The following is a 9,273-nucleotide window of genomic DNA, read 5'->3' as shown; positions in this document are numbered from 1 at the left end:
GGTCCAAAGACCACTGATAATGAGATTAGGTGTGTACAATTAAAATTGACACTGAAAATGATCAGTGGACGGAACAACCCTAGCCTGATGATGTGTTCTGTAACATTGTTGGTGTCATTGTGGTTAGTGTCATGATTAGTGTTGTGGTTACATGATTAATACATAAGCAGCACTTTCATTCGACGCATACGATGCAACATTTGCCATGAGGGACAATCACACAACAGTAACCTCTAACACATTGTAACACAGGGCTTTTCTGCTTGTTCTTCCTTCTCAATCTCTCTCTCTCTCTCTGTCTAAACACCACTATCTGCAAGCTGATACTTCCAGGTTAAATATTGAATAACCTTAACATGCCAGCTCCTGTTTTCTGAGCGGATGTTAAGGCTCGTCCTGGCCAAGAGTAGAAGATCCCCACTGTATGCATTAGGCTGAACCAGCAGCCCAGAGTGGATTCAACCTCTGAGATCTTAGCATCAGGATCAGGCAGCTTTTAATATTAATAACTTCCCATACGTGTGAGGGTGTAAGACACCATTCCAGAGAAAGAGTAAGAGTGAGAGTGTGTGTGTGTGTGTATATGTGTGATCTGTTGCCATGGTGATACAAAAACAGCCTCTCCCACTACCAGCCAGAAAGGAAGATAGAGAGAGGTGCTGTTGAGGTTGACGGTAGCAACTCTGTCCTTTCTACTGGAGAGGTCAAACTGAGTATCTGCTCAGGGTGCTCAGTGACCGTGCTCTCCTCTCTGACCAAAGAACTGTTTACAAACCCATCTGCCCTGTGTGGTAGTCTCACAACAGTGCAATCCAAAGCTCAAACACACCAAATTGGTTATGTACATGTTTCTCCAACACACACCCACACATGCAAACACACATGCACACACACATACACGCAAACACACACGCACACGCACATACACGCAAACACACATACACAGTAGTTTTAGGCTGGAGTGTTTCTTTTGTTCCCTCTTAGCTTCTGACAGTGTGTATCCTACTGTAATGATTTACTCAGTAACAAACCAAACAGATCTACAGGGAGTGACAGAAAAGAGCCCTAGACAAATACAATTATGACCTTTTCTCTCAAACACTCTCCCAGACACACACCCTAATCTAGATGCCTATCTACACCTAACCCCAAGCTAAATTCCTAAACCCTAAACCCTTTGCTCTTGAGGACTTAGCAATTATTGGTGATCCATTGGAATTGAGCTATGACAAAGAAGAAAGGGGAAAAGAGAGGAAGAGAGAGAGACAGTGAGAGAAACAGAGTGAGAGTGTGTGTGTGTGTGTGTGTGTGTGTGTGCGTGCGTGTGCGTGTGTGTGTGTGTGTGTGTGTGTGTGTGTGTGTGTGTGTGTGTGTGTGTGTGTGTGTGTGTGTAAGAGAGAGAGAGAGAGAGAGAGAGATGTGGGGGTAGGTCTGAGAAAGGTATTGATTTTGTTATGAATGAGGCACCGTCTGTTTTCCAAATAGCTCTTAAGCTCTGGGTTTGTCAGGAATGACACGATGACCAAAGCAAGAGCAAAACACACTACACACCCAGTACACAGGGGCTAAAACACACTACACACCCAGTACACAGGGGCTAAAACATACTACACACCCAGTACACAGGGGCTAAAACACACTACACACCCAGTACACAGGGGCTAAAACACACTACACACCCAATACACAGGGGCTAAAACACACTACACACCCAGTACACAGGGGCTAAAACACACTACACACCCAGTACACAGGGGCTAAAACACACTACACACCCAGTACACAGGGGCTAAACACACTACACACCCAGTACACAGGGGCTAAAACACACTACACACCCAGTACACAGGGGCTAAAACACACTACACACCCAATACACAGGGGCTAAAACACACTACACACCCAGTACACAGGGGCTAAAACACACTACACACCCAGTACACAGGGGCTAAAACACACTACACACCCAGTACACAGGGGCTAAAACACACTACACACCCAGTACACAGGGGCTAAAACACACTACACACCCAGTACACAGGGGCTAAAACACACTACACACCCAGTACACAGGGGCTAAAACACACTACACACCCAATACACAGGGGCTAAAACACACTACACACCCAGTACACAGGGGCTAAAACACACTACACACCCAGTACACAGGGGCTAAAACACACTACACACCCAGTACACAGGGGCTAAAACACACTACACACCCAATACACAGGGGCTAAAACACACTACACACCCAGTACACAGGGGCTAAAACACACCACACATCCAGTACACAGGGGCTAAACACACTACACACTCGGTACATAGGGGCTAAAACATACCACACATCCAGTACACAGGGGCTGAAACACACCACACATCCAGTACACAGGAGCTAAAACACACTACACACCCAGTACACCGGGGCTAAAACACACTACACACCCAGTACACCAGGGCTAAAACACACCACACACACAGAGCACTGGTGCTAACACCGGCTGATGTGAAGAATCGAAAACTGTAAGTGGGTCTATTCAACTATTCGACAATAATACCACAACAACATGCAACATTAATTATTTAATCTATTTTGAAGAATCTCACTAAAATCAGCTGCATCAGTCTGTACAGGCCATCCAGTGTGGAGGTGTTTCTGTTTAAATGTTGGCTTCACTACACTGCAGACCTCAACCCAGCCCAGCATCCGTGACCAACTTCTGATCAGCCTCATCTTCATGCCATGGAAATACTGAGCGAAGCCTGAAGGCAGATAAAAGTCAGACGTTTCACTGAACTTCAAGGCGGGATTTGTTCATGAATCTAAAGTGGCAATGATACCAATGCATTTGTACAACTCTTTGGAACTCTTTGGAACTGCGATGTCACCTGCATACTGTCTATGGCAGTGATATTCAAATCTGGACCTCGAATCCAAATTCAGTCATGGTTTATGTAAACTATTGTAATTGATTAAATGAATAGTGTAACTGGTTGCTATTTTGTTATCGGACCTGACTTTTAGATAAAGGAATGGTGGATATCTGTAAGACCTGGACATTAAGGGCTGTGGTTTGAATACATCTGCTCTATAGCTTCACTCAATTGAGCCGATCAAATTGATTGCTTTCCCTGCATGGCCAGTTTCCGACAGAGAGCGAGACTGGATTGAGAGTGTTAACAGCACGGCTTGCTCTAAAATAAGGCAAGCTGATTGGATGTAATGCCACTTCAGACACACACAAGAGGAAAGGACATATACACTGCAGTAAAGAGATGTTGGGACAGGGGAGGATAGCAACAGGAAACAGGTGGTCTCAGTCAACACAGATGGAACCCCTGCCATTGTAGGAAGTGGGAGGGGGGCAACCCTGATTTCACAGCTTTCCATCCATCAGTTTTCTGTGCCATTCGGGGAGAAGAGTTTGCTGAAATAAAGAACACAATGATGAAACACATCCTTAGGGCATCTGCATCCCATCAGGACCGCCTGCCGAGAAACTTCCGGAAAGATGATGCAAAAACCCGCTACTGCACAGCAGTGGAAGAACGCTGAGCAAAGGCACTGCACTGGAACGATTCTGACATTTCTGGTCCATTCAAAAAGAGGGATGTTTAGCCAATTGTCCAGTTAGGATGCATAAGTGAACCATTTTCACCTTGCTTTGGCCCAAATGAAGGGGACAACCGTTACACCGAAGAGACAACAGCAAGACAACACCCCAAAACGGGAAGGGTTCTAGAGATGGTGGCCACAGACGATCACCCTCTCCTTATCCTTCCTGACCGGACTTCCTGTACAGTACTGCAGTGGTACTGCAGTGTTGCACTGTGTTAGTGTCCCTGTCACTGCTGGTACCATGAGCTTGTACCTGCAGCCCATTCAGCTTGCACAGGCAGTCCAGCTGCCCCAGGTTACACGTCCATGTATACCATCACAAGAACGTTTGTCCTGTAGTGGGACCTGTGCTCACATCCCAGTACTTTGCAGGTGGATTGGCAGTTGCTAAAGATTATGAAGGAAAGTGTGCACGCCTTCCAAAGCTGCAGGAGTAGACAGAGGGTGAGATGTTTCTCCCTGAGCTTCATGAACATGCTGAGTGGGAACTTCAGGAGAAGACCTGCCAGCTTCAGCCTTGTGCAACAACTCCTCCCACTAAGCCAAAACCCTTTCCTTGAAAACCCTTCAAGTCTTCTTGACAGACGTTCAAGAGGGATATCTCTAGCTTGAGCTCACTGCTGTGCAAGCAAGTACTGCATTAAGAGCATTTTGAAGCAACTCACACTGCTACTGTCCAGCTATAGACTGTGTCTGTGTTTCCCCTGTTCTATCCAAATTAGTGCAGCTCACCTTGAATATGTTCAAGCATCAGCTTTGTCCACTGTGAACATTATCCAAGATATGTGCAGTAGAAAAGCGTTCAGTCCCCACTGCTGGTTCAGACCCCAGTGATGCCACAGCTGTCTTTGGCTGGGAGTCCAAGAGAGCAAAATTAGCACTGCTTTCTGGGAAGGAGGGACGGCATTACTCTGTCCCAGCCAATCACAGATAAGCACGTGCTCATGCTTACTGTCCAGGGCAGTTGGCGTTTTCCTCCAAGTGTGTTCAGCTGCCCTGGGTTGCAGTGTGGGCAGCTGTTTGAAAAAGATGTGGTGCTTGGCTTCACGTGTCATGGAGGAAGCATGTGCCTGCTCCACCCTCCAGGCTTGGTTGGTGTTGTATAACAGGGCAATGATAGCTAGCTAATGGGTGGGAATTGGCTTAATGACTAAACTGAGCGAAAATGGGATAGAAAAACTGAGGCTTTCCAGGATCACCAGGGTGCACTTAGACGTGCACATGAGAACAGCATCAACGCCATTCAAGACAAGATTCCACCTACTAGCAGAGCAGCACAACCTTTCTTCTCAATGAAAGGACGTAGAAAAAAGTTAGCCAATGCTCTGTTTGCACTTTTTAAATTTTATTCTGGCCTTATATAGGCCTTAAGTTCATAAGGCTGGAACTAATTTTATTTTATTTTATAATTAAGATAGCTGTGTTTATTATACACCTGCCATTGGACATTAGTGTGCATGTTAAAGTATCTTACTTTGAAAATTGCTAATAAATGTTGAAATTATCTGAAAATATATGTTGGTTTTATTTAGGTCAAGGCTTTTAGATACAGTTTAGTCTTTAGACTTAGACTTCCTGTGAAAAAATGTTAGCAACTGAACCTCAGTGAATTTGAAGCGAGTTCCCCTGGTGCAGGTTTCCTGCAGTCCAGCTAGACAAAGTTCACTTTAGTAAAACCACCTTTGTATGGGTGAAATTCTACAGATGGGTTAACATTTATCTGTGCCTATATCTAAGTATTTAACCCAATGCCATGGACAGTTCTCACAGGACTCACAGTCACAAGGGCGATAAGCTGGAACCAAACCTCTGATGTCTTGAATAGTACTTAAACTCTCGGATTGCAAGGGTTCCACCTTGTAGACAGTCTGGCACACACGCACACACGCTCGCACACACACTTATCTTGTTCTATTTTGACAGAGTTACTGCACAGCACTTTAAATAACATCCCGCTCCATAAACTGTCTGTCCATATCCTCTGGAAATGTCTGTACATCCGCAACCACACACAAACATGCACACATGCAGACAACACACACACGCACACGCACACACACACACACACACACACACACACACACACACACAAGTACACACCAGTGTAGGGAACATAGCTTATTACTCCAGTACTAGCCTTTCTTCACTGGTTACCAATCAATTTTTAAATGCTGGCTCCTACAAAGTTCAAATCACAGCGGACTGTTCCCTTGCAGTACTGCATCAGAATCAGAATCAGAATCAGAATCAAACTAGTGTTGCCATGGCGGTAGGACTCTCTTGTTCCCATTTGTAAGATATTTGACACAACCTGTTTGATTCTCTTTAGTGTTCTTCTGCTTGGTGCTTGTTCATGCCAAGACTAATGTGTACAGTTTGCGGCTGGGTTTCACAGTGTAATGGTTGCACATTTTATTGTATAGTGACGTTTTTTCTGTCTATAAACGTTGTATGTAATGAATGAAATTCCTTCTACACGGTGTAACATTAAAAGAGAAAGCCCAAAGAGCAGCTAGAGACACGGTGCACTACAGCGGCCGCTTCTCAGGTAGACCGACTTCACCCACTCTTGGTCATTCCTGTCTAAATACTGCAGAGCACTCAGTGGCACTCAGTCCTGCAATACGCACAGAGATATCAGCTCAAAATTGTGTGTGTGTGTGTGTGTGTGTGTGTGTGTGTGTGTGTGTGTGTGATTTGATCATGTGCAAACCACAGAGTGTAAACAACCTGGCACGACAGCTGCTATTTGGCTCCAAGACAACTCAGACAGTTCTATCCAAGTTCAGAAAGTAGCTGAAACCAAAACAACCCAGTCACGGGGTGTTTGATGTAGACTCTCGTGTGCTGGACCAAAACTGGACCTTAAAAGACTGGACATTAAACTCCCACAACCAGTCCAAATGAGTCACAGTAAAATGAGTGTCAGTAAAACAAGTGCAGGATTCAAGCCAAGGGATGTGACACCCTCATCCTCCTGGTGTCCCACACACCACCCTCCCCAGGAACGGCAGTTGAGGCTGCACAGGAAGTTGCTCTCTGCATCTGAGGCCATGAGCTAGTCCACTTCCTGAAACTTCAGGGTAAAAAACAGGGGAATGTGTGAATGAATCACATAAAAGCCGGCCCACCCTTACCACTTTTATAGGCTTAGTGGTCACTCCCCACTTCTCTTTTCTTTCCACTACCCCCACCCCATCTCTTTTCCTGTCTTTTAAAAGAAACAGGACAGTTTTACTATCAATGTCTACAACGCAGCTGAAAGAAATACAAACAAAACAGACAAACACTGCTAGTTCCAGGCGTGGTGCACTCACTTTCCTAAAACGAAACCCTGCAGTTCCCTCAAAGCGCATTAGTACAAGCCAAGCCTGCACTCGCGGGGCGGGAGAGTAAGCAGTGACTCCACGCTGTCACAGATAACACGGCGTGAGGATTCTCTCTTGCCCCACGTCTTTCCTCCCTCACAGTCACTCCCCTTTCTTTCTCCTCAAGACAGTAATACGCTGCTCTGTCCATCTCACATACGTGTGCTGCCAGGCGCTGTACATTTTCATGTACATGTACTGCTGTTTCTGCATCTCCCAGAGCCTTGACACACACACACACACACACACACGCTTACACATAACCTCAGGGCACCCAACACCAGGGGTTATATTAACTCACAGCTCAGACTGCAGCCATAGAGAACCCACACATAGTAAACTCTAAAGTGGAGTGTAAACTCCTGCGGAGGGGAGAGGCAGTTTCTTGCCTCGATGCTGCTGTTGCAGGCAGTTGGCAGACCGTAGGAGAGCGGGGCTCTGCCGGCAGAGGTGGCCTTATACTGCACGCTGCCTTCGGTTTCTCCGTGGAGACGTTCACAGACATACGAAATTAAGCAACCGCGGTACAGTCAGAGCTTTCTAAAGGCCACGAACATTGAAGCAGAATTAAAGAGCTGGCCAGTCCGCTGCATCATTAAGACAATAACACTCATTCACTAGTCACTCTGCTAGTACTCGCAATTCCTCCGCAACACGAGAGCGCACGCACACGCGGATGCGCGCAAAATGGTTTGAAGACAGCGCAATGGTTAGGTCTGCGTGCGTTTACTCCTCGCGTGGCTGTTCTTTCGCTTCCTGGACAGATGTAAAGCAGTGAAAGGCGCAGGAGGCCCGCAGTCCCAGCGTGAATCCGTCCGGACGCGCTCCAACGCGGACACTTCTGGATAAACGCTCCAGCTCCACGCGTAATATCGCCGCGCCATTCACAAAACGCCCCAACAATGAGGCGGATGCGCGGTAGAAATAACACTGACTCTGATCATAATTGCGTGTGAGTGTTATAATAAAAAAGAACCGACTTGAGCCGTGATCGTGTGTTTCGTTAAATGTGTTAACTTTCGCAACGCATTTGGCTACGCGTAAATTCATGGCGAAAATGAAGCTCTCGAAAAATACCTAGAATCACAAATCACACACCTCTCGACCGATGTCTAATGTCACGAACGGCGGAGCTTCATAACCGGTCCAGTGTGCACGGGGACCGGATCCGTTAAAGTCCACGACGTCTCCGCTCACCACTTCGTTAACAGCGTGTAGCGGGCGAGACGGCGCACTTTAGAGAGGGCAGCACGCGTGTGTCTGTGTCTCTTGGTTCGTTCATTGTTTGGGACATAAACCCGTCCGAACGCGAACCATCCCGAGCCAAATGTAATAATGGCAGCACGGAAACAAACGTTAGAAACGAACTTACCTTTAAAAGCGCGTGGAGCGTAAATATCCGCACGTCCGTCGTGTTTAAATATCTCGCCTTCACTCTGCACGAGCGAGCACGGACTAAACGTCCGTGAGTGAGTGAGTGAGTCAACTCGCCGGAGCTCAGCAAGTTGAAGTGTCAAATTACATTGGCTATTCTATTACCAAAGGTCCACACTCTCGGTCGGAAGTAAAACCTGTTTTGGAGCACTCTGACCGGAGTGAGAGTGGGAAAATGAAGCAAAAATTATCGTCCGATTCGTGAGTGTACAACCTGAGACTAATATAACACAGCGTTAAATATAGACACATACCAGATGTCATTCTGTCAAAATCACCAGAACGAGTTCATTATCAATCTATATTCCATTTTGAAGTTACAAAGCTTATACTTTTATTAATTAATTATATTAACCAATACGTAATAATAACTATCTGTTCAACGTTGTGCTGCTGCTCTTAAGCGCAGTAAATGTGAATCAGGTCTCAGTATTCGGACACTCGTTTTCATGTTTGTTTCATTTTGACACTATTCTTTGACTATAGGTTGTTTTCGCGCGAACAACATTAGGTCAAGCCAGAGATTCACTCTCAAAATGTCAGTACAGGTAAACCTGGATGGTTCGCGAGGAAATGAGCCGACCCTTTGTGGATTTTCTTGCTCCGTGTTTTTCTGGAGGCCGCTCTGTAGGACTCGGAATAACAAAGAACGTGTTTGAGAGCGACGCGGCATCGGTGACTGCGCGAGCCTGGCTGGGGGGTGACGTCACGGAATTAGGACCGCTCCGAGCACGGTGGAACTCGCGCTCGCTGTCGCGCCTGCGCACAAGCGTAACGTTCCTTAATCCATGCGTTAAAATGTTCATTTTTTATTTGGTTTTAACATGTCAGACAATACACCTCGGAGCATAT

At 46.2% G+C, this 9,273-nt stretch overlaps 1 protein-coding gene across 4 annotated transcripts in view; it reads right to left on the bottom strand.

The window, feature by feature from the left end:
- LOC143510473 (zinc finger MIZ domain-containing protein 1) overlaps positions 1 to 8,589 on the bottom strand; it is a 61,891-nt gene extending 53,302 nt beyond the window's left edge. Inside the window, exon 1 of one of the 4 annotated variants that reach the window (XM_076999862.1) lies at positions 8,360 to 8,589. The gene's annotated coding sequence lies outside the window, so the exon portion shown is untranslated. Of the gene's footprint in view, positions 1 to 4,351; positions 4,535 to 8,359 lie in introns of those variants that run through there. The other 3 variants (XM_076999860.1, XM_076999863.1, XM_076999861.1) reach the window with 3 other exon arrangements.
- Positions 8,590 to 9,273: the final 684 nt, after the last annotated feature.

The sequence above is a fragment of the Brachyhypopomus gauderio genome, chromosome 3 (assembly GCF_052324685.1).
Source record: "Brachyhypopomus gauderio isolate BG-103 chromosome 3, BGAUD_0.2, whole genome shotgun sequence".
In the NCBI taxonomy this organism is placed as follows: domain Eukaryota; kingdom Metazoa; phylum Chordata; class Actinopteri; order Gymnotiformes; family Hypopomidae; genus Brachyhypopomus; species Brachyhypopomus gauderio.
Note: the sequence above shows the minus strand (reverse complement) of the source record. Positions and strands in the feature narration are given on the sequence as shown.